The sequence below is a fragment of the Anabrus simplex genome, chromosome 1, assembly GCF_040414725.1.
Source record: "Anabrus simplex isolate iqAnaSimp1 chromosome 1, ASM4041472v1, whole genome shotgun sequence".
Taxonomy (NCBI): domain Eukaryota; kingdom Metazoa; phylum Arthropoda; class Insecta; order Orthoptera; family Tettigoniidae; genus Anabrus; species Anabrus simplex.
Genome location: NC_090265.1, coordinates 1300103205 through 1300128233, shown reverse-complemented (window position 1 = coordinate 1300128233; position 25029 = coordinate 1300103205). Strand labels below are relative to the sequence as shown.

The following is a 25029-nucleotide window of genomic DNA, read 5'->3' as shown; positions in this document are numbered from 1 at the left end:
CCATTCTCTGTCAACCATATGCCACAGTTGGTCGTCCGTACGAGGCTGGGGCAGAGTTTGCAAACGGCGTCCAATGAGATCCCACACGTGTTCGATTGGTGAGAGATCCGGAGAGTACGCTGGCCACGGAAGCATCTGTACACCTCGTAGAGCCTGTTGGGAGATGCGAGCAGTGTGTGGGCGGGCATTATCCTGCTGAAACAGAGCATTGGGCAGCCCCTGAAGGTACGGGAGTGCCACCGGCCGCAGCACATGCTGCACGTAGCGGTGGGCATTTAACGTGCCTTGAATACGAACTAGAGGTGACGTGGAATCATACGCAATAGCGCCCCAAACCATGATGCCGCGTTGTCTAGCGGTAGGGCGCTCCACAGTTACTGCCGGATTTGACCTTTCTCCACGCCGACGCCACACTCGTCTGCGGTGACTATCACTGACAGAACAGAAGCGTGACTCATCGGAGAACACGACGTTCCGCCATTCCCTCATCCAAGTCGCTCTAGCCCGGCACCATGCCAGGCGTGCACGTCTATGCTGTGGAGTCAATGGTAGTCTTCTGAGCGGACGCCGGGAGTGCAGGCCTCCTTCAACCAATCGACGGGAAATTGTTCTGGTCGATATTGGAACAGCCAGGGTGTCTTGCACATGCTGAAGAATGGCGGTTGACGTGGCGTGCGGGGCTGCCACCGCTTGGCGGCGGATGCGCCGATCCTCGCGTGCTGACGTCACTCGGGCTGCGCCTGGACCCCTCGCACGTGCCACATGTCCCTGCGCCAACCATCTTCGCCACAGGCGCTGCACCGTGGACACATCCCTATGGGTATCGGCTGCGATTTGACGAAGCGACCAACCTGCCCTTCTCAGCCCGATCACCATATCCCTCGTAAAGTCGTCTGTCTGCTGGAAATGCCTCCGTTCACGGCGGCCTGGCATTCTTAGCTATACACGTGTCCTGTGGCACACGACAACACGTTCTACAATGACTGTCGGCTGAGAAATCACGGTACGAAGTGGGCCATTCGCCAACGCCGTGTCCCATTTATCGTTCGCTTCGTGCGCAGCACAGCGGCGCATTTCACATCATGAGCATACCTCAGTGACGTCAGTCTACCCTGCAATTGGCATAAAGTTCTGACCACTCCTTCTTGGTGTTGCATTTGCTCTGTCAGTCAGTGTATATTATGAAGGTAGACTGCTGGGAATTGTAAGTTCTATTGGATTTATAATTCTTAAATGAAAAAAAGTTCAATATTAGAGTAACAATTTCTGAATACATTAATATTGCACTTTAATGTGACTAATTGAATTCGTCACAGGCTTATTGATGTTTTGAAGTACCGGTACATATGTTTGTAGTGGAACGGGGCTTATTTCATCTAGGTGGAATTTCCTCAATGTATTGGTTGCGTTGCCGGACAAATCATGCGATTTCTTATATTGAAGATTGTGATAAATAAGTTCTTCGCTCCCCCCCCCCCTCTCCCTCCCTCTCTCTCTCTCTCTCTCTCTCTCTCTCTCTCTCTCTCTCTCTCTCTCTCTCACCGGGCTGGCCTGTGTGTGGAATTGTATAGTATTGTAAAGGTAGAATTACCCAACCATTAAAAGAATCGTGACAATGGAGTCATTGATCCACCTAACTGAAATCTGTAAATTATCAAGATTGTGAATTTTCTGCTACAGTAACTTTCTTATCTCTTCTAAGCCCAATTCTCAATAGCTGACTCTGTTAAGTCTTCAGTCAGGAGGCTGGTTGAATCCTCAGAAAGCACCACCAAGCTTATGACATTGTCATGGGCGTGATGTGCGATTAAATAAGCACACAGGCAGGATCAATTGGATTTAATGTACAATATGATTATAGACGGGACCATGGTGATTACGTTTTTCAAAATCTAAAGCAACATAGGTAACACGACTACAGAACACAAAATAACGTATGTGGTCATGTTGGAAACCACAAAAACCGATGGCAGTGCCATAATGAGGTATACAAGTCATGATTGGCAGTGGGGTGGTTTGCTTATGCTTTTCTTGCTGGGCCAGAAAGTGCTATTTCAGCATGACCGACCTTATAAGTAGCACCTTTTATAACATCCAGACGAACTAGCCGTGTTCTGAATGGCATTAGTCAACATCACCCATACCTCAGCAGATTCGGGGGAAACATCATTCTGCTCTCGCCTGTGCAAAAATTACTTCAACTATGAAGAAACAGCAACATGCTATCTCAATAGTTCAAATGGTGCAGAAATTTTCAGAGGTAACCGCGAATGACGGATGGAATTTGTTTGGCCGAACTCCCATAATAATATTTCTTTCAATAATGTTTCATTATACTGAAGTATTATCCCTCCCAAAATTCATTATGTCTGTCCGTTCAACGATTGCATAAGCACACACACGCACCCAGGATTAATGTACAACTACCTTTTGACCACGCCTTGGCACGTTTGGAAATTAATTTTGTGGCCATTTACAGAGCTGATGAATAGGGATGAGGAAACTCATCAAACAGTGCGACCGCTCCAGTGGGGTGACGTTTTGCGAGCGCTTAGGACGGCGAGAACACAGATCGGCTACGACCGTGCTCGAGCGCTTGTTTTATCCTTTATCAATTTGCTTTACGTCACACCGATACAGATGGGTCTTATGGTGACAATGGGATAAGAAAGGCCTAGGAGTGGGAAGGAAGCGAGCATGGCCTTAATTAATGTACAGCACCAGCATTCGCCTAGTGTGAAAATTGGAAACCACGGAAAACCATCTTCAGGGCTGCAGACAGTGGGATTCGAACCCACTATCTCCCGGATGCAAGCTCACAGCTGCATGACCCTAACCGCACGGCCAACTCGCCCGGTCACTTACTTACATCCACGTTACAGTCACCCATATAAAATGCGATTCCGACTACTGGTTCTTGGAGCGTTATTTTTTTTACAGTGAGTGTAACCATTTATAACAACCTCGCTCACAGTGCCTCGAGATCCCCATAGACCTGTATGACGAACACCTTCTGCCAGACTACTCCTGTCCGACATCCCTTGGTCGATTCTTGTCCTCTTCCGGCCCCAACGGGATTAGGTTGACAGAGCTGCGGTATAATTCATTTTCCGCCTAGCTGTTCATTCATGGATATCCTCGACTCTACCTAATACATCTTAGAATGGCTGACAATCCGATCGTGTTTCCTTTGAAAGCGACAAACACCGCAGTTGTCACACTTCGCCATACGACAGGAAAATTTGGAATTTCCGCTCTGATTGTGATAGGGCGTGTTTCCTCCAGGTCACTTCCACACACACGAAAAGTGAATGATTATTTGAAACTCTCTTTCTAGCCCCAGAGCGGCTTTCCCAGTCCAAACTCTAATTATAATCTTAGACTCCTACAGAAATCATTGTGTCAGTGATATCAGACAATTTATACACAAATACTGCACTATTGTAAATATGAAGTAGTGTTAGGAACCATGCTGTGCATAATAATAATAATAATAATAATAATAATAATAATAATAATAATAATAATAATAATAATAATAATAATAATAATAATAATAATGTCCGCCTCTGTGGTGTAGTGATAAGTGTGATTAGCTGCCACCCCCTCAGGCCCGGGTTCGATTCCTGGCTCTGCCACGGAATTCGAAAAGTAGTACAAGGGCTGAAACAGGGTCTACTCAGCCTCGGGAGGTCAATTGAGTCGAGAGGAGTTCGATTCCCGACCATCCTCGAAGTGGTTTTTCCGTTCTTTCCCACTTCTCCTCCAGGCAAATACCGGGATGATACCTAACTTATGGCCACGGCCGTTTCCGTCCTTCTTCCTTGTCTATCGCTTCCGCTCTTCCCATCCCCTTATAAGGCCGATGTTCAGCATAGCAGGTGAAGCTGCCTGGGCGAGGTACTGGTCCTCCTCCTCAGTTGTTTCCCCGCAACCCAAAGTGTCACGCTCCAGGACACTGTCCTTGAGGCGGTAGAAGTGGGATACCTCACTGAGTCTGAGGGAAAAACCAACTCTGGAGGGTAAACGGATTAATAATAATAATAATAATAATAATAATAATAATAATAATAATAATAATAATAATAATAATAATAATAATAAATGTCCTGGTATATGACAAGTCATGTCATTCAAGGTGAAAGGACTTGCTACTTCAAATGTGCGTCACTAAAGCTTTGTTTAAACTACTACTCTTGAAAACCAGGAGCTCTCAACCTTGAGTGTCTCAAGTTGATCAAACATTGCAGTTGGAAACAATGGTCCACGTCAATCAAACGTGAGTGCAAATACGTACATCTAGGTTTAAGATTTCCGTGGAGGATCTCAAGTTTCCGCTCCTTCCCACTGATTACAGAATATGTGGAAAGGGGTATGAAATACATAATAATGGTATATTTTAACTCCGAATGGTGTTTGGAGATAATTAGGTCTCCGAACTTTTCCTGAAAGGTTTAAAACCCTTAGATCAGGGCTGCACAGATTTTGGACTATCACAGCTTTCTCACGAGCAGTAAACGATACGTGCACCAACGTACAAAGAATGTATTCGGACATTGCAACTGGAATGGAAGGACATAGATTAGAGGAGGAATCCGTACGTCTCCGATCTATGCGCGAAGAGCATTCTATGGAGTAGAATATAAAACCCGCGTCTGCCGTTATTACTTCAACTGCATCTAGGGGTGTGAGGTGGTGGTGGTGGTGGTGGTGGTGATTATTGTTTTAAAAGAAAGTACAGCTGGGCAAGCATCCTCTATTAATACTAATCAGAAGGATAAAAATGGAAGGGGCCGACAATTCGAAAAATGAAGATATCGGCCATAGAAATTGAAGGGCCACGAACGGCATGAAAATGAAAGACTGCCTAGGCCTCGTTATGCAGTACCGTCGAGGTGGGTAAAGAACAAGAGTTGGCCAAGGGAGATCGGAAGAATAGATGGAAGTGAGGAGCCTGGCACAAGTGGAAGCAATGCCAGGAATCAACTAAGGGCCGCGTGGATGCCAACCCACGCTCCCAAGTTGAGAGCCCTTGAGGCCCCTTTTAGTCGCCTCTAACGACAGGCAGGGGATACCGTGGGTATTCTACCACAACAACCCACAGAGGGTTATAGGTGTGTGAGGAGAATTTCCGAAAGGACTGAAAGAAGGGATAGTGGCGTGGTATACAGAAGGAATCGTCCTTATCCCATTCGTAATATTGGAAAGACCGGGCGAGTTGGCCATGCGGTTAGGGGCGCGCAGCTGTGAGCTTGGATCCGGGAGATAGTGGGTTCTAACCCCGCTGTCGGCAGCTCTGAAGATGGTTTTCCGTGTTTTCCAATTTTCACGCCAGGCAAATGCTGGGGCTGTACCTTAGTGAAGGTCACGCCCGCTTCCTTCCCATTCCTAGGCCTTTCCTCTCCCATCGTCGCCATAAGACCTATCTGTGTTGGTGCGACGTAAAGCAAATCGCAAAAAAAAAAGAAAAAAGATATTGGAAAGAATTAAGTATTAAAAGCACATTATAAATAATTCTGGGAGAAATACAGTACCGCAGGATAATCAAAAATATAGTAAGTCATAATTTGGTCATTAAGTAATGAAGTCGTCATTTGACCTATGCTATACATTGATTTGTATTCTTATTCTTTTCTTCTAGTGCCGTATCCATCATCGGATATTGGTAATAATTCTATCATATTTTTGCTGCTGGCTGTGCGGAATAGCGAGATGGTTGTTTGTCCGAACCACTGTCTCAGGTTCTCCAGTCAAGACGTGCGGAGTCTCCCAAGACCTCCCTTCCCCGCAATTTTCCGTTGTATAATTACTTCCAGGGGGTTGTAGGGTTTTGGCGACTCACGATATGGCCGCAGTAGGAGAGCTTCTTGATTTTAACAGCTCTGAACAGTTTTTTGTAATCATCCTTGTCAATACCTCCACATTCAGTGTTCAACAGATACGAAACATCCGACGACAGATCCACATTTCGCCGTGCGTTCTAACCCGAAACTGCAATGGTAGTCCTCTGTTGCAGAGCACATGGCGGAGGCTTGTAAATGCTGCCCAGGCCTTTTGAATGCGGCACTTTATTTCTTGGGAATGATCCCAGTGGTCGTTGACGACGCTACCTAGGTACGTGATCTGTATCGGCAACCCGTTGATCCACATGATAGGGCCCTTACTCACAATCATGTATTTGGTCTTCTTTATGTTCAAGTTTAGAGCAAGGTTTTCACATGCTTCCGCCACTTTCGATAGCATCTGCTGAAGGTTCTCCGCGCTGCTGGCTATAAGAACAATGTCGTCAACATATGTGATGTTGTTGGTTTTTTTTTTTATTTTTAGAATCTGTTTTACGTCACACCGACACAGATAGGTATTATGACGACGATGGGATAGGAAAGGCCTAGGAGTGGGAAGGAAGCGGCCGTGGCCTTAATTAAGGTACAGCCCCAGCATATGCCTGGTATGAAAATGGGAAACCACGGAAAACTATCTTCAGGGCTGCCGACAGTGAGTTTCGAACCCACTATCTCACGGATGCAAGCTCACAGCTGCGCGCCCCTAACCGCACGGCCAACACGCCCGGTGTGTGATGTTGTTAATCATCACTCGATTCACTCTGATGCCACCAGCTATAGCATGCAGACCCTCCTGAAGCATGTCTCTGAATACAGACTGAACAGGAGCGGGACAGGATACAGCCTTCCCTCATGCCTCGTTCGACTTTGACTTCATTCGTGAGTCGGTGTCCCATTCGAACACAGGCCTTCTGTTTCCAGTAAAGGCTTGTAATTATGTGGCTTTGTCATAAAATCCTCGCTGAGTATGGCCACCATTTTCTTATGCCGAACGCCTTCTCGAAGTAAATGAAGCACATGAATGCCGGACAACTGACTTCTGTGCATCTGTAAATTAGGACCAGAATGCGAAGGTTCTCAAGTTACAAGGCCTTGACGGAACCGTCAATGTGCTCTTCAATTTTTCTGCAGATAAGTTGGTGATTTTCAATATGGTGCCCAATAGGCTGATTATACGGCGTTCTTGCATTATCTTGCGTTAAACCTCTTCGGCAAGCTCACGAACGTTGACAGCAACCAGTCTCCAGTCTCGTAATCTTGTTGAACAGTGTCAGCATTCGTTTTCTCCTTTGCTTACCCAGAATGTTAAGCAATTCTGGTGGAAGTTGTCTGGACATGGAACTCTTTTCCCTTTTCATCTTGTTTAGGGCCAGTTCTACCTCAGCCATTGTAATCGATGAGCTCGTCGTAGCTATTCCTTGTTCTGGTTCTTACCTGTTGTCATCGAATAGTCCTTGTACATACTCCATCCATCGCTTCATCCTCGGGTATTAATTCAGGATCAGGGTCCCGTTTCTACCCTGTCAGGCATCTCAGTCAACCAGCCCGCTTACGCCCATCCAACTCATGAATTTTCTTGTGCAGATGGAATATATCATGGTGCTTTTATAGTGCAAAATTTCGGCACATCGGTCCATGAGCCACGTATCTTCGGCCTTCTTGATGTCTTGAGTGATCGTTATGTTGAGTTCTCTGTATCTCTTCGGATCTCGGTTTTCATGTTGACGTTTCACTCCATCTGCTGACTACCTCACAGCATTGTCGAGGATTGCTTGCAGTCGCTCACAACCCTGTACCTTATTTACTACTATATACAGTATAAGATCAACAGACTGTAAAACGTTTTATCTGTGATCCTTCGACATAGAATTGTGCATCAGGAAGGGCACCAGGCCGTAAAAATTAATCCGCATTAGTACCGATCCCAAATAATTGGGGGGAAAGTTCAGGAAAGAAGTTATCAGTTTACTCACACTTACCAGCCGCCTTTCAGAAAACTACAACTACATATTAATTATTGAGAACCCGGATGGTTTAAAGTATTATCTCCACTCGCTCCTCTCTCAGGTAGGCTTCACAATGTTCTCTTGCCCTCGCATGTGTACATGGGAGGTAAGTTTCGACTCTAATCTCAATCTCTAAGATGGCTCATATTAAGCATGGTCACTAGCCCCCGACATGATGTACTGCATGTTGTTCCAAGTACGAATTTCTAATAGAAGAAAACAGCTTTGAAACCAGAAAGTGAAAGGCATCTCAGGGAAAGACTACAACATGTGGCCCGCGATATCATGCTGAACATCCACAGCAAAATGTGAAGTTTCTATTAAATTTGGCCTGAATATATTAATATTTTACTAATGGGTTAGACCGTTAGAGGAACCAAGTATAAATAAATCACACAATAGAATAACTGCTTTTGACAGGTACTATGTTCGCTTCAAAACGACGAGGATCTATACTTCGCTGCACGAAGATCACTAGATGTAAAAATAAAATTTTGAAACAATACTACAGAAGGATGGTTCATGTTTGTGGGTTACTGTAGTCACGTCCTAGTTCGTGAACCATGGGCAACGGCTGAGTGGCCTAGTAAGTGGTCCTGAAAGTCGGGGTACCAGTTGCTATGGAATGGGAGTGGGCATCTCGGACATATTCTGAGTCGTGGCCCTCCTTGTGCTCAAGCGGCTAGGACTATATAATTCACCGGTGGTCCATAACCCGTTAGAGGAGAGATCCTCACTTGGACTATGTGCAAGTAGGGCAGCATCCTGCTTCATGAATTTACCGAGCTCAGAACACTTTAAGCAAGCCTCGGACCCATGAGAGTAATGGAGTCCCACTCCCATTTGACAGGCGAGGGACTCCTTGGAAACAACTTGGTGAACGAAATGGAATTCGATGGGGAGCTATCAATATTAATGGGGCTTATGGAAGAAAGAAGGTAGAACTGGCTGAGTCAGCAAAGAGGATGCATCTGGATGTGCTAGGAGTAAGTGATATTCGGGTAAGTGGATATAATGAGGAAGAGATAGGAGATTATAAAGTGTACTTGACGGGTGTTAGAAAGTGAAGGACAGAGTCTGGGATAGGGCTCTTTATCAGGAATACCATTGCACGCAACATAGTTTCTGTTAGGCACGTAAATGAGCGAATGATGTGGGTAGATTTGTCAGTGGGAGGAATTAGGACAAGAATTGTGTCCGTGTATTCACCATGTGAGGGTGCTGATGAGGATGAAGTTGACAAGTTTTATGAAGCATTGAGTGACATCGTGGTCAGGGTCAACAGCAAGGATAGAATAGTGCTAATGGGCGATTTCAATGCGACAGTTGGGAATAGAACTGAAGGATACGAAAGGGTGATTGGTAAATGTGGGGAAGATATGGAAGCTAATGGGAATGGGAAGCGTTTGCTGGACTTCTGTGCTAGTATGGATTTAGCTGTTATGAATACATTCTTCACGCATAAGACTATTCACCGCTACACATGGGAGGCTAGGGGTACCAGATCCATAACAGACTATATCTTAACCGACTTCGAATTCAGGAAATCTGTTAGGAATGCACGAGTTTTTCGGGGATTTTTCGATGATACAGACCACTATCTGATCTGTAGTGAACTAAGTATCTCTAGGCCTAGGGTATAGAAAGTGAAATCTATCTGCAAACGAATAAGGGTAGAAAATCTCCAGGACGAGGAAATTAGACAGAAGTACATGGATATGATTAATGAGAAGTTTCGAACAGTAGACAGTAAGCAGGTTCAGGATATAGAAAGTGAATGGGTGGCATACAGGGATGCTGTAATAGAAACAGCAAGGGAATGCCTAGGAACAACTGTGTGTAAAGATGGGAAAAGGCGAACATCTTGGTGGAATGATGAAGTGAAAACAGCCTGTAAACGTAAAAAGAAGGCTTATCAGAAATGGCTCCAAACAAGGGCCGAGGCAGACAGGGATTTGTACGTAGATGAAAGAAACAGAGCGAAACAAATACTTGTTGAATCCAAAAAGAAGGCATGGGAAGATTTTGGTAATAACCTGGAAAGGCTAGGTCAAGCAACAGGGAAGCCTTTCTGGACAGTAATAAAGAATCTTAGGAAGGGGGGGGGGGAAAGGAAATGAACAGTGTTTTGAGTAATTCAGGTGAACTCATAATAGATCCAGGGAATCACTATGGAGGTGGAGGGAATATTTTGAACATCTTCTCAATGTAAAAGGTAATCATCATGGTGGTGTTGCAAACAGCCAAGCTCATGGGGAGGAGGAAAATGATGTTGGTGAAATTATGCTTGAGGAAGTTGAAAGGATAGTAAATAAACTCCATTGTCATAAGGCAGCAGGAATAGATGAAATTAGACCTGAAATGGTGTAGTATAGTGGGAAGGCAGGGATGAAATGGCTTCAGAGAGTAGTAAAATTAGCGTGGAGTGTTGGTAAGGTACTTTCACATTGGACAAAAGCAGTAATTGCACCTAATTATAAGCAAGGGAAGAGGAAGGATTGCAACAACTATAGAGGCATCTCATTGATTAGTATACCAGGCAAAGTATTCACTGGCATCTTGGAAGGGAGGGTGCGATCAGTCGTTGATAGGAAGTTGGATGAAAACCAGTGTGGTTTCAGACCACAGAGAGGCTGTCAGGATCAGATTTTCAGTATGCGCCAGATAATTGAAAAATGCTACGAGAGAAATAGACAGTTGTGTTTATGTTTCGTAGATCTAGAGAAAGCATATGACATCGTACCGAGGGAAAAGATGTTCGCCATACTGGGGGACTATGGGATTAAAGGTAGATTATTAAAATCAATCAAAGGCATGTATGTTGACAATTGGGCTTCAGTGAGAATTGATGGTAGAATGAGTTCTTGGTTCAGGGTACTTGCAGGAGTTAGACAAGGCTGTAATCTTTCACCTTTGCCGTTCGTAGTTTACATGGATCATCTGCTGAAGGTATAAAATGGCAGGGAGGGATTCAGTTAGGTGGAAATGTAGTAAGCAGTTTGGCCTATGCTGACGACTTGGTCTTAAATGGCAGACTGTGCCGAAAGCCTGCAGTCTAATATCTTGGAACTTGAAAATAGGTGCAATGAGTATGGTATGAAAATTAGCCTCTCGAAGACTAAATTGATGTCAGTAGGTAAGAAATTCAACAGAAATGAATGTCAGATTGGTGATACAAAGCTAGAACAGGCCGATAATTTCAAGTATTTAGGTTGTGTGTTCTCCCAGGATGGTAATATAGTAAGTGAGATTGAATCAAGGTGTAGTAAAGCTAATGCAGTGAGCTCGCAGTTGCGATCAGCAGTATTCTGTAAGAAAGAAGTCAGCTCCCAGACGAAACTATCTTTACATCGGTCTGTTTTCAGACCAACGTTGCTTTACGGGAGCGAAAGCTGGGTGGACTCAGGATATCTTATTCATAAGTTAGAAGTAACAGACATGAAAGTAGCAAGAATTATTGTTGGTACAAACATGTGGGAACAATGGCAGGAGGGTACTCGGAATGAGGAGATAAAGGCTAATTTAGGAATGAACTCGATGGATGAAGCTGTATGCATAAACCGGCTTCGGTGGTGGGGTCATGTGAGGCGAATGGAGGAGTATAGGTTACCTAGGAGAATAATGGACTCTGTTATGGAGGGTAAGAGAAGTAGAGGGAGACCAAGACGACGATGGTTAGACTCGGTTTCTAACGATTTAAAGATAAGAGGTATAGAACTAAATGAGGTCACAACACTAGTTGCAAATCGAGGATTGTGGCGACGTTTAGTGAATTCTCAGAGGCTTGCAGACTGAACGCTGAAAGGCATAACAGTTTATAATGATAATGTATGTATGTATGTATGTATGTATGTATGTATGTATGTATGTATGTATGTACTACAGAAGGGTATATTTTCTCAGTTTAAGTAGAAGTTATGGAATCTGCGGGACTAAATAAGATGAAAATGCCAGTATTACCAATTATGGCGTTGTTTGAATGGTAGTATAAAAAATTGGAGCACGTTTTCTCCCTCTTAAAGTTGAACAAATTCGAAGTAAGAAGTCAGCTTCCAGATGAACAATTGATGTATTGATGTATTGATGTAGAATACGGACTGCGTGACGGGCATTGTTACGAACAAAACACTATGCGTTTTATTCAGAGTGACCCTAATTATCAAACACAACACATTTTCCCACACAATTAGACTTGAAAACAAATGACAACAGTTCACTAGTTAATAGCTATTTACAAAGTCGCTAGTCCTCACAGCAGATTGCCAGGTAGCTGGTATTTACTTTAAATAGGCGGACCTTCCGTAATCTTGATTGACAGGTTTCAACCTTTCACTTCGCTACGCACGCACCTGTTTCTTCCATCAGCAGTTACCTGTAGTTGGATTCGAACTCGGGTGTATCGATGACCACAACATATGACTGATGTTAACCTTGCTCGATCCCAAACAAGTCCGATAACTCACATAGTCACACGAGTGCTGTACACTCCGCTCGACCCCAGAGAAGGCCGATAACTTACACAGTCAACTCAGCACAATTAATTCACAATATATGTGATTGCTCCACACAATGAACTACTCAGCATGTATCACTAGACAATAACGCAGCACGACCAACACTAATAACAAGTACAACACTTCAACACTACTCTTCGGCACATTATTCCGACAGTCCACTACGACGACACTCTTTCCACAGTCGAACACGACTCCAATGTTCGGGGCGTGCTTGCTTGTATATCCCTGGTGATGAAGCACTAGAATGTTCGGGGCGCGGCTGAAGTACAAACATTCTAGTTTTGCCTTCTGAAGTGTCCATTGAGACACAGGACGAAGAGCACAGCAGAAGCGAGAGGCCGTTACATTCCCTCGGGCCGGCCGAGTGCTTCCCGACATAACTCATTCCTTCCAGAAAATAATGAATGGGACTACAGGGGGCTGGCAGTCGCATGACCTCGTAACAATATTGTTGAAATAAAGTAGCTTATCTAGCCAGTTTCTTTTTGAAATGCTATTTCTGTATTCTAAACTCTCCCAGGGTGATCAGTGTTCACATCCATGAGTTCCGAATCAGTAGCTGTGGTTGGCCAGAGTTCCAGTAGCACGAAACTCGAATCACGACATTCTGTCACCTTATCTGTGAGATGCTCTTGATGAGCCTTTTGACGCTCAGCATTTTGAAATATGCTAATACGCCGCTCTATCCTCTCTATTGCATTTTCGATCATTTTGAAGCCATTGATTGTCCATATGTCGCGATACTTTGCAAAACAATGATTTTTTTTCTTTTTGCACTTCATCGCACCACTATGTTCACTATTTGACGGTAGGGCTGATCATGTTATTGGTTTTACGTCCCACTAACTAATTTTACGATTTACGTAGATATCGAGGTGCCGAAATTGTGCCCCGCAGGAGTATTCTAGGTGGCAGTAAATCTGCCGACACGAGGCTGACGTATTTGAGCACTTTCAAATATAACCGGACTGAGCCGGGATCGAACCATCCAAGTTGGGGTCAGGCAGCGTACTACCGTATGAGCTACCCAGCCCGGCTTCACTATTTGATTTATTTTTCGCCGTACACTTGTATAACTCACAAACTATTCAAACGACACCTCACAGTGTGTGCTGAGTCCAGAGCTACACTAATTGTAAGCCGCGAGGCATGAAAGTGTAGTACCTTAAGATGGCGGCACTACTGCATCATATAGAAGTCAGACTAGTTACTAGGTATACTGATCCATGCAGTGGCGTATGCTGGGATCAAGACGTGGGCTACCACTAGACTTACGTTACCCCTTTTCCATGGTTGGTTTAGTGAACGTCAAGCCTTCAGCATTTTGAGCTGCAGCCAATAGCCAACGGAGAAGCCCGCTGTGTTGTCAAGGCTGCTTCACATGCTACTGCCTGGCCTCTACTACTGCCAATGCTCAACCCCTGATCAGTGGAGGTGGTAGCCTAAGATTTAGCAAATTAAAGTCCAGCTTTGTGGCTAAATGGATAGAATGCTTGCCTTTGGTCCGATGGTCCCGGTTCAATTTTCAGAATCAATCCCCTCATGCTGTTAATTCCCCTGGCTTGGTGACAGGGTATTTGTGACGTCTTCCCATTCATTTTATCCTCATTAGGTCACCACCAAGCCTATACTGATGCCATGCACCATTATTATTATTATTATTATTATTATTATTATTATTATTATTATTATTATTATTATTATTATTATTATTATTAAGTAAAAATGTTGAATTTTACAGCGGTCGTACCCATTGTTCATTGGTTAATTAGATTCCTCGGGAGATCAGTGGTAGTGTCCGACCCATAATCACGGGTTCGATTCCAGCCAACAAAAGAGAACACTAAACCTGAAAGATTGCATTTCATTTTAACAGATCTAGCAATAAAATGAAAACTATATTGTTCCCATAACATCAGCCCTGCAGTGTCTTCTTACAAGGATGTAGAAGAACACGGAAATGAAATACCAGCACTCTGTTATCTAATTGCGTCAGAAGTATGAGATGATGAAGTATACACTGACTTAGCAAATGTCATGGAATAGTCACCTAATAGCGTGTGGAACCTCCTCTGGCCCTGCGAACTGCAGTGAGACGCCGTGGAAGTGAGTCGACAAGTCCCTGGTAGTCGTCTGGACGCTGCTGACACCAAATCGTTTGCAGAGCGGTCGCCAATGCTTGTCTGTTCGTGGGTGCAGGATCTATGGCACGGAGCCTGCGTTCCAGGACATCCCAGATATGCTCGATAGGGTTCATATCGGGGATCCTGGGTGGCCATGGCAGTCGTTGGACCTCCGCTGCATGTTCCTGGAACCATTCCTGGGCGACGTGGGAGCGATGTGGCGGTGCGTTATCATCTTGAAACACCGCAGAACCGTCTGGGCGCTGGAAGGCCAAAAATGTGTGGAGATGGTCTCCGAGCAGCTCAACATACCGCGTACCATTCAAAGTCTCTTCCAGAACAACTAGGAGGCCCATTCCATACCAGGAAAATGCACCCCAGACCATAACAGATACACCAGCGCCCTGGACCACACCTTCAAAGCAGACGGGATCCATCGCTTCATGTGGTCTGCGCCATACACGGTGCCTCCCATCGGCATGGTGCAGTTGAAATCGTGATTCGTCCGACCATATCACGTTACGCCATTGTTCCAGTGCACATCCCTGGTGTCTGGCGACAAATAGGCGTCGTTGTGCCCGATAATGTTGGGTTAACAGTGGCAACCGTGTGCGGCGCCGGCTCCCATGCCCCATAGGACCCATGTTCTCACGGATTGTGCACTGGAAAACGTGTCTAGCACGGCCTGTATTGAATTGAGCCATGATTTGTTGCACGGTTGCCCGTCTGTCACTATTGACAATCCGTCTCAGATGTCATCGGTCACGGTCATCGAGGGTGGCTGGACGGCCGGTCGTTCGTCTGTTGTGGACGGTGACACCCGCATTCAACCATTCACGATACACCCTGGACACGGTTGATCGTGTGAAGCCGAATTCCCGCACCACTTCTGGAATCGCACTTCCCATCCGTCGGGCACCGACCACCATACCCCTTTCGAACAGTGTCGGCTCACGACGACGTTCCATGTTGCACCTGTCACATGCACAGCCACTGCCCACAAGGTCTCCTATACAACTGCCGCTGGCACAGCGGGCATGTGGTGCGCAGATAACACACCTGCGCATCAGAGCTCCGCTATCCCATGACATTTGCTCAGTCAGTGTATACGACGAGTAACGCATGCTTGGTAGCAGTGCACAGTGGCGATCTGGCTATCACGCCGGTACCCGCTCCTGTCCGATATACAGCAACAAGCCGCTTGGGGCGAGTCAAGGGGAGAGGGGCGAGAGTCTGGGCTGCAATATCAGTCTCCGATGCCTTGCTTGCAGAAATACATACGACGTTTTTTCTCACTGCTTTTAAGTTTTTTAAAATGGAACAATGTGTCAGATGCGTACATTATAATGTGCTTTAGACTTCCATCATTCTCAACTGAGGTTTGGGCATCGCTGATAGTCTTGATAGCCCTCAGTATACGCCAGTGGGTCCAACCTTTCTACAAAGACATTATCTAGAAATTATTTCGATTTTAAAACTTTCATGTCTTTGTAACGCTCACCGGGCCAAGTGCTCTTCCAAAACTATAGACGTTGTTTGTGTTGTTGTTTGGATAATCATTCCATTGACTGGTTTGATTGCAACTTTCCATGCCACCCCATCCTGTGCTAACCTTTTAATTCCTACGTAACTACTAAATCCTACATCTATCCAATTTGTTTGTCATATTCAGACCCTCACCTACCCGTGCCGCTTTACCTCCTTCACTTCCCTAAAAACTAAATGAGCAATTTCACCAAATCGTTCTCATCTCACCAATTCGAATTAGTATCTCTTCTTCTGTAACACCATGTTTCAAAGGCTTCAATTCTCTTTCTTTTTGAGCGAGTTATCGTCCATGTTTCACTTCCATACAATGCCACACTCCAGACAAGTCTTCAAAAATTATTTCTAATTCCTATATCAATATTAATAATCTTGACCATGATGGTCAGGATTGGATCCGTATTGACTTAGTAACAGTAAATATGTTGGAAGATGGTCCGCCTAGTCAATACTATCAACCGAAGATAATGGCAGGACTCCAAGTTTTAACGCAACTTCATTTATTCTTGTACAAATCCAATTGAACTACGCAAGATAGTATTGCTACTCCTAGGACACCGTAAATTCACATCATTATACGACGCTGTGTCCAATATTTTAATTTAAATAGACATCATTTTAACACCCATTAACGGTGGATATCGGCAGGACTTCAAGTTTTAATGCAATTACATTCATTCCTAACTCAACTTTTTTAAACTACGCAAGGCAACTTCAAGGACACTGTGAATTCATATCATCACAAGACGTTGTATTTAATTAGACATTACTATATTGTATACTGAATTTTAATCCACTAGCTGAGGAAGAGAATGCATAATATTCTCGAAACATGTACTAGATGTTAAGGTGAAAGGTAAATAAATAAATAGTATTGACTAGGCGGACCATCTTCCAACATACACTGACTGACAGTGACAATGCAACACCAAGGAGGAGTGGTTCGAAAGGGATGAAAGTTGGGGAAAAAACAGAGTCGGCACGGAAGAATAATTGATGTTTATTTCAAACCGATATGCAGGTTACACAATGCGCACGGCATCGACTCAGTAGGATGTAGGACCACCGCGAGCGGCGATGCACGCAGAAACACGTCGAGGTACAGAGTCAATAAGAGTGCGGATGGTGTCCTGAGGGATGGTTCTCCATTCTCTGTCAACCATTTGCCACAGTTGGTCGTCCGTACGAGGCTGGGGCAGAGTTTGCAAACGGCGTCCAATGAGATCCCACACGTGTTCGATTGGTGAGAGATCCGGAGAGTACGCTGGCCACGGAAGCATCTGTATACCTCGTAGAGCCTGTTGGGAGATGCGAGCAGTGTGTGGGCGGGCATTATCCTGCTGAAACAGAGCATTGGGCAGCCCCTGAAGGTACGGGAGTGCCACCGGCCGTAGCACATGCTGCACGTAGCGGTGGGCATTTAACGTGCCTTGAATACGCACTAGAGGTGACGTGGAATCATACGCAATAGCGCCCCAAACCATGATGCCGCGTTGTCTAGCGGTAGGGCGCTCCACAGTTACTGCCGGATTTGACCTTTCTCCACGCCGACGCCACACTCGTCTGCGGTGACTATCACTGACAGAACAGAAGCGTGACTCATCGGAGAACACGACGTTCCGCCATTCCCTCATCCAAGTCGCTCTAGCCCGGCACCATGCCAGACGTGCACGTCTATGCTGTGGAGTCAATGGTAGTCTTCTGAGCGGACGCCGGGAGTGCAGGCCTCCTTCAACCAATCGACGGGAAATTGTTCTGGTCGATATTGGAACAGCCAGGGTGTCTTGCACATGCTGAAGAATGGCGGTTGACGTGGCGTGCGGGGCTGCCACCGCTTGGCGGCGGATGCGCCGATCCTCGCGTGCTGACGTCACTCGGGCTGCGCCTGGACCCCTCGCACGTGCCACATGTCCCTGCGCCAACCATCTTCGCCACAGGCGCTGCACCGTGGACACATCCCTATGGGTATCGGCTGCGATTTGACGAAGCGACCAACCTGCCCTTCTCAACCCGATCACCATACCCCTCGTAAAGTCGTCTGTCTGCTGGAAATGCCTCCGTTGACGGCGGCCTGGCATTCTTAGCTATACACGTGTCCTGTGGCACACGACAACACGTTCTACAATGACTGTCGGCTGAGAAATCACGGTACGAAGTGGGCCATTCGCCAACTCCGTGTCCCATTTATCGTTCGCTACGTGCGCAGCACAGCGGCGCATTTCACATCATGAGCATACCTCAGTGACGTCAGTCTACCCTGCAATTGGCATAAAGTTCTGACCACTCCTTCTTGGTGTTGCATTTGCTCTGTCAGTCAGTGTATTTACTCCTATATCAATGTTCGAAGTGAGCAAATATATTTTCCTATGAAAGGCCTTCCTTTCTTGGACTAGACTGCATTTAATGTCCTTCTAAGGTTTGCCATCACTAGTTACTCTAATACGCAAGTAACAATATTAATGTACTTCCTTGGACACTTTGATGAAGACGGTAGCAATATCATTTGTCTTCCCTCACCTCCAAGAGAGAACTGAAGTAATAGTCGGTAACATTCTTCTGCTTACACTACACAATGTTCCCTTCATTGTGCAAATATTAAGAAATTTGTCTTCGTATAGAGGTTATAAAACAGTCCGACTCCTTGGCTGAATGGTCACCCTTGAGGCCTTCAGTTCAGAGGGTCCCGGGTTCGATTCCCGGGCGGTTCGAGGATTTTAATCGCATGTGATTAATTCTTCTGGCTCGGGGACTTGTTGTTTGTGTTTGTCCCAACACTCTCCTCTTCGTATTCAGACAATACCCCACACTACCAACCACCACAGAAACGCGCAATAGTAATTACATCCCTCCACATAGGATTGGCGTCAGGAAGGGCATCCGTCCGTAAAAGAGGGTCAGATCCGCATGTGCAACGCAGCTCGCACGCATAGCCCGCAAAGGTGTGGGAAAAGCGGCAGAAGAAAAAGAAGAAGACCGAAACTATAAAACAACTCCCTCCTCCCAGAAATAGTAGCAATAATTTAATGGTAATAACCATTTTGCACTCATATCAGTGGTAGTGTTATAAGCCTCCGTGGCTCAGGAAGCAGCGCGCCTGCCTCTCACCGCTGGACTTCGCGCTTCAAATCCCGGTCACTCCATGTGAGATTTGTGCTGGTTAAAGCAGAGGCGGGACAGGTTTTTCTCCGGGTACTCCAGTTTTCCCCTGTCATCTTTCATTCCAGCAACACTCTCCATTAACATTTCATTTCATCTGTCAGTCATTAATCATTGCCCCAGAGGAGTGCGACAGGCTTTGGCAGCCGGCACATTTCCTATCCTCGCCGCTAGATGGGGGCTTCATTCATTCCACTCCCGGTTCGGTCGAATGACTGGAAACAGGCTGTGGATTTTCATTTTCATCAGTGGTAGTTTTATAATTAATTGCTACAAATAGCTGGGCGACTAGGAGAAGTTGATTGATTGATTGATTGATTGATTGATTGATTGATTGATTCCGCATAGCCTCCGGAAATGGTCTGGTTCAAGTCCTTCTAATGAACACCCACGGGTGAACCGCGCGTCTAGTTGTGGGATGATGATGATGATGACGTTGATGAGGTGACAGAGGGTGAAACTCGGTGTCAGCACATAGCCTACTCTTGTCGAATAACACCAACGGGGTCTGTTCAAGGCTTAAAGTCTCCAACTGACGGACAAATCACTATCAACTACGTCATATGCCTTCAGTCCATATGAACACTACAGGGGTTTTTGTTAGTAGTTTTTTTTTTTTTTTTTTTTTTTTTGCTAGTGGCTTTACGTCGCACCGACACAGGTCATATGGCGACGATGGGATAGGAAAGAGCTAGGAGTGGGAAGGATGTGGCCGTGGCCTTACTTAAGGTACAGCCCCAGCATTTTCCTGGTGTGAAAATAGGAAACCACGGAAAACCATTTTCAGGACAGCCGACAGTGGAGTTCGAACCCACTATCTCCCGAATACTGGAAAATGGCCGCACTTAGGCCACTGCAACTATCGAGCTCGGTGGCCTATATATTAATGTTCATGCTGCTATTATTATTATTATTATTATTATTATTATTATTATTATTATTATTATTATTATTATTATTATTATTATTATCTTACAGCCTTTCCCACACTTGTGGGGTTGCGGGAACAAAATATGTCTCAGATGTAAATCTGACCACGTTTTACGGCCGGATTCCCTTCGTGACCCCTCCACATTCACTATTGTGTATTCCTATGGTGGTTGGTAGTGTAATGTGGTGTGTCAATATGAAGAGGAATTTGTTAGTATAAACACAAAGACGCAGTCCCCGATCTGTACGACTTAACCACACATAGGTAAAATCTTCGGCCTGGCAGGGAATTGAACCCGGGTCCGTCTGAACCGATGGCCAGTATGCTGACAATTCAGCCAAGAACATGCATGGGCACAAATATGGAAACTGCCGGATTCCTGTTCAGAATCACTAATTTTCACATCCTGTGGACAACCTATGTAACAACGATCAGGTAAAATTGAATGGCGTAAGTTATAGCTTTTAGTGCCGAGAGTGTCCGAGGATATGTTCGACTCGCCAGCTGCAGATCTTTTGATTTAACGCCTGTAAGCAACCTGCGCGTTGTGATGAGGAGCGCGTCGTGATGAGGATGAAATGATGATGATTAAAATTCCCGACCCTGGAGGGAATCGAACCCGGGATCCCTGTGACCAAAGGCCAGCACGCTAACTATTTAGCCATGGAGCAGAACAACGATCGGGTGCGCAGCCGTGTTCTGGTGTCGTTCATCCTATCGAGATTCACTGTAATCGATTTGCTCCAACTCAAACAGTTTCCTTTAAATAAAAAAAGTAGTCTCGTGTCCTCGTCCCGAGCTGGTGGAACTCTTTTCAGGCACACCCCTAATGAAAGTGAGCTTCATGAACCATAGAACCATATAGGGCCTACCAGTCATACTGTCATCTTTAAATCTCTGGCAGCGCCGAGAATCGGCCTCCGAGAACGGCAGCTAATAACGCTTTCAAACCTACAGCTGAAATTATGAAAAGGAGACAGCCGGCCGGCTGTGTCGAGCAGCCCAGCCATGTGGAATTGAATCCTGACAAAATTGGAAGGGAAACATATGTTGACAGATTAACTAATACGAAAAGTAACAACATTCCAGCGAGAACATTGCAAATTAAAGGAATGTTCACGAATTATTATTATTATTATTATTATTATTATTATTATTATTATTATTATTATTATTATTATTATTATTATTATTATTATTATTTAGAGTCTCCGTAGCTCAGGCGGCACCGCGCCGGCCTCTCCCCGCTGGGTTCCGTGGTTCAAATCCCCTTCACTCCATGTGAGATTTGTGCTGGACAAAGCGGAGACGGGACAGGTTTTCCTCCGGGTACTCCGGTTTTCCCTGTCATCTTTCATTCGAGCAACACTCTCCATTAAAATTTAATTTCATCTGTCAGTCATTAACCAATGCCCCAAAGGAGTGCGACTGGCTTCGGCAGCCGGCACAATTCCTATTCTCGCTGCTAGATAGTGGCTTCATTCATTCCATTCCTGACCCGGTTAAATGACTGGAAACAGGCTGCGGATTATTATTATTATTATTATTATTATTATTATTATTTAAATAGGCAAGTGTTTTCATATAAATTCTACGTTCTTCATTTAAATAAAAGCATGATCATTAATAATAATAATAATAATAATAATAATAATAATAATAATAATAATAATAATAATAATAATAATAATACCATATGGCAGAGTCTGGTAAACACTAAATGTGTCACCAGAGATCTTCTACATGATGACGAGATTGTTTCGCCCTGTGAAAATCCTACTACCCCAGCCGGGTTTGAACTCTCAACCTCAGGATCAAGAGGCCAACACTTGACCATTGATGCACAGAGGGAGCTACCTGTATATAACTTACATTAATATTGAACTAACTAAGCGAATACCGACCTGACCAGCAAAAATATAGGCTACCTGCTTTCTTTACACTGTTATGTCATGAACGCATTGTGAACAACCAGTGCAATCAACCTAATCACGATTTTCACGGTGGGAAATTTGAAATCCTCAAATACTCTCTGATTTTATCTGAAAAATAAACATCGATCTCATGACTCGTAATGCTGTCCTTTATCAAAACAGCATTGCTAATACATCGACGTTCGATTTCCTAGGGTTTTTTATTTTACAGTTCGCAGCTAGATACGTTGATGCTATCAGTGTCCATATACAGTACTTCCATTGTGGCCGATTCGGCTCCATGGCTAAATGATTAGTGCGCTAGCCTTTGGTCCAATTGATCCCGGATTCGATTCCCTACCGGCGCAGGTAATTTAAACTTAATTGGTCAATTCCTATGGATAGGGGACTGGATGTGTATGCAACCTTCAACATTAGATATCATCACAGGTAGGACCCTATCCTCACAGACAAACAGCCTGCCTATAGGGCATCAATTCGATGATGATGGTTGTTGTTTAAAGGGGCCTAACATCGAAGTTTATCGACCCGCATCAATTCGAAAGACCTGTACCAGACCGCTCCGAAGGCCATTATTATTATTATTATTATTATTATTATTATTATTATTATTATTATTATTATTATTATTATTATTGCAAGTTGCTTTACGTCGCACCGACTCAGATAGGTCTTACGGCGACGATGGACAGGAAAGGGCTAGGAGTGGGAAGGAAGCGCCCGTGGCCTTAATTAAGGTACAGCCCCAGCATTTGCCTGGAGTGAAAATGGGAAACCACGGAAAACCATCTTCAGGGCTGCCGACAGTGGGGTTAGAACCCACTATCTCCCGAATACTGGATACTGGCCGCACTTAAGCGACTGCAGCTATCGAGCTCGGTATTATTATTATTATTATTATTATTATTATTATTATTATTATTATTATTATTATTATAACTGATAACGCACATTGAGGAGTGGATACCGCTCATTTAGGTCGGGAATGACAAGGAGAAAAACGTGATCTATTATAAACGCACTACTTCAAAATTTCCCTGGAACTAAAATGAATTGCGATATGATTCATTTCGTGGATAGCCGATGCTGGGTTTCAATATCTACCAGCCTCTACTGTAAATAGGGATCGTCGTGGTTTGTACTAAAACTCGATTTTCTTTTTAATGATAAATATTTCTTAACCCTGACAGTAACACGTGTATAAATATCGCTTTAGTTACACCACACGTCTCGAAGACGTGCCACTCAAAGACTATTAGTTAAAGTTACATTAAAGTTACCAGACGGAATGAACAAGGAATAGAGGTGGTGGAGGGGATAACTCTCCCCTCCTTATAAGGACTAGATGGCATTCATTCGCACAACACGTCAGAAAATCGTATGCTGTAATTGTCAGGGTTAAGGCATTAAACTTTACAAACTCCTCTGAGCGATAGAATATATTTCACCTCGAGGTATGTCTTGTACACAAGCTCCATGCCTTTGTAATGGGACTTGTGTTCCCTTGATGGTAGGACTGGGGAACAGTACTGATCTAAGGTCTGAAAGTCAAATCATAGTGCAACGGGTTCTCACACTCACTCCAGTAAAATGCCAAGAGAGTACTGGAGACTATATCTACCTTTAGAATTATAAAACATCTTAGTGCGAGGGGATGGAGTTAATGGTGTTTATAATTACTTTAATAATATGAAAATGAAGAATATTTCCGCACACAATCTTTTTCTTCAGTGAGATTGTCTATTTTACGCCAAAGGGAAGTTCAAGTTATTGATGACATTGAGTGGGGGACAATGTGCGGTTGATCACGAAAGGCAACCAGCTGTTGTTGTTGTTGTGGTGGTGGTGGTGGTGCCTTGTATATGAGACTAATGACACATCATTTTCGATTCATTCTATTTATTTTGAAGTGCTGTGTGATAACTATGCAATTTTTAATTTATGTAAGTACAGAATACGTTTACGCATCCCACTCCCACCAGCGTTGCACTTCTTTCTACACTTCCAGCAGCTTAGCGAGTAGGTTTGGTTTCTTAGTTTTCATTCAAGATTTTGTCAGCAATCACCCCTCAACTTGCAGAACAAGAGAACAGGACCATTAATTGTACGAACCAAAGTTACTGAGCTTTAACGAGGAACGTAACTGTTTGAAGACTAGAACAGGAATGGGCAGCCCGAAATTTCAAATCAATGTCCAATTGCAACATTTACCTACAGTGTATAGCCTACGGAATTTAAAGAAAAGTAAATGTTTTCATCAAACAATTGTCTATAGTAAATTCTACGTGTATACAGTAGTTAATATCAACTAGCTGTCATACGCACAGTGCAAATACATTAGTACGGAAAGCAGTACGAAGAGCAGAGAGCGGACATCTAATTTGGTCGTCAACGTGCAGTTATTAAACTGAGACTCCATTTCTAAGCGAAATATATCTTCAGAAAAGTTATTTTTAAAATCTATTTTCTTATTGTTTTACGTTCCATCCAGTAACTATTTTTGTGTTCGTATAGAGAACATGATATTTAAAATAATAAGTGTTATGTATTAGAAAATACGCTAGATCAAAACATTGAAGTACTCACGTCTGCAATGCTCGTGTCTATATCACAGAGCGCGCTACTTCAATTATACACGTCCGACGCAGACTGAATGTCAGTCGCAACTGCTGATCGTCAGCCCGCCGAGCTGTGGCCAGCTATCTGGATGACGTCACGCGTCGCCGACCAATGAACGCTTACCTGTCGAGTAGGAGCGATACTAGCAGAACCGCTCGGGTGAAAAAGATCACGTATCAGGTATTATTATTTGCAGATGCTTTTCCACCTTCTTAAGGAAAATCAATACAAATATTATTAAATAAACTCAAACAAAATCTTATCGAGCGAATAGATCGTGCGGTTACGGTCGCTTAAATGTAAGCTTGCATTCGGGAGATAGTGGGTTCGAATCCCACCGTCGACAGCCCTGAAG

The 25029-nt window shown here is 44.4% G+C and overlaps 1 protein-coding gene across 1 annotated transcript in view; it reads right to left on the bottom strand.

Moving 5' to 3' along the window:
- The window catches only part of LOC136878463 (calcium/calmodulin-dependent protein kinase type IV), a 587971-nt gene extending 563207 nt beyond the window's left edge, over window positions 1-24764 (bottom strand). The window contains exon 1 of the mRNA XM_067152086.2: window positions 24642-24764. The gene's annotated coding sequence lies outside the window, so the exon portion shown is untranslated. The remainder of the gene's footprint in view (window positions 1-24641) is intronic.
- Window positions 24765-25029: the final 265 nt, after the last annotated feature.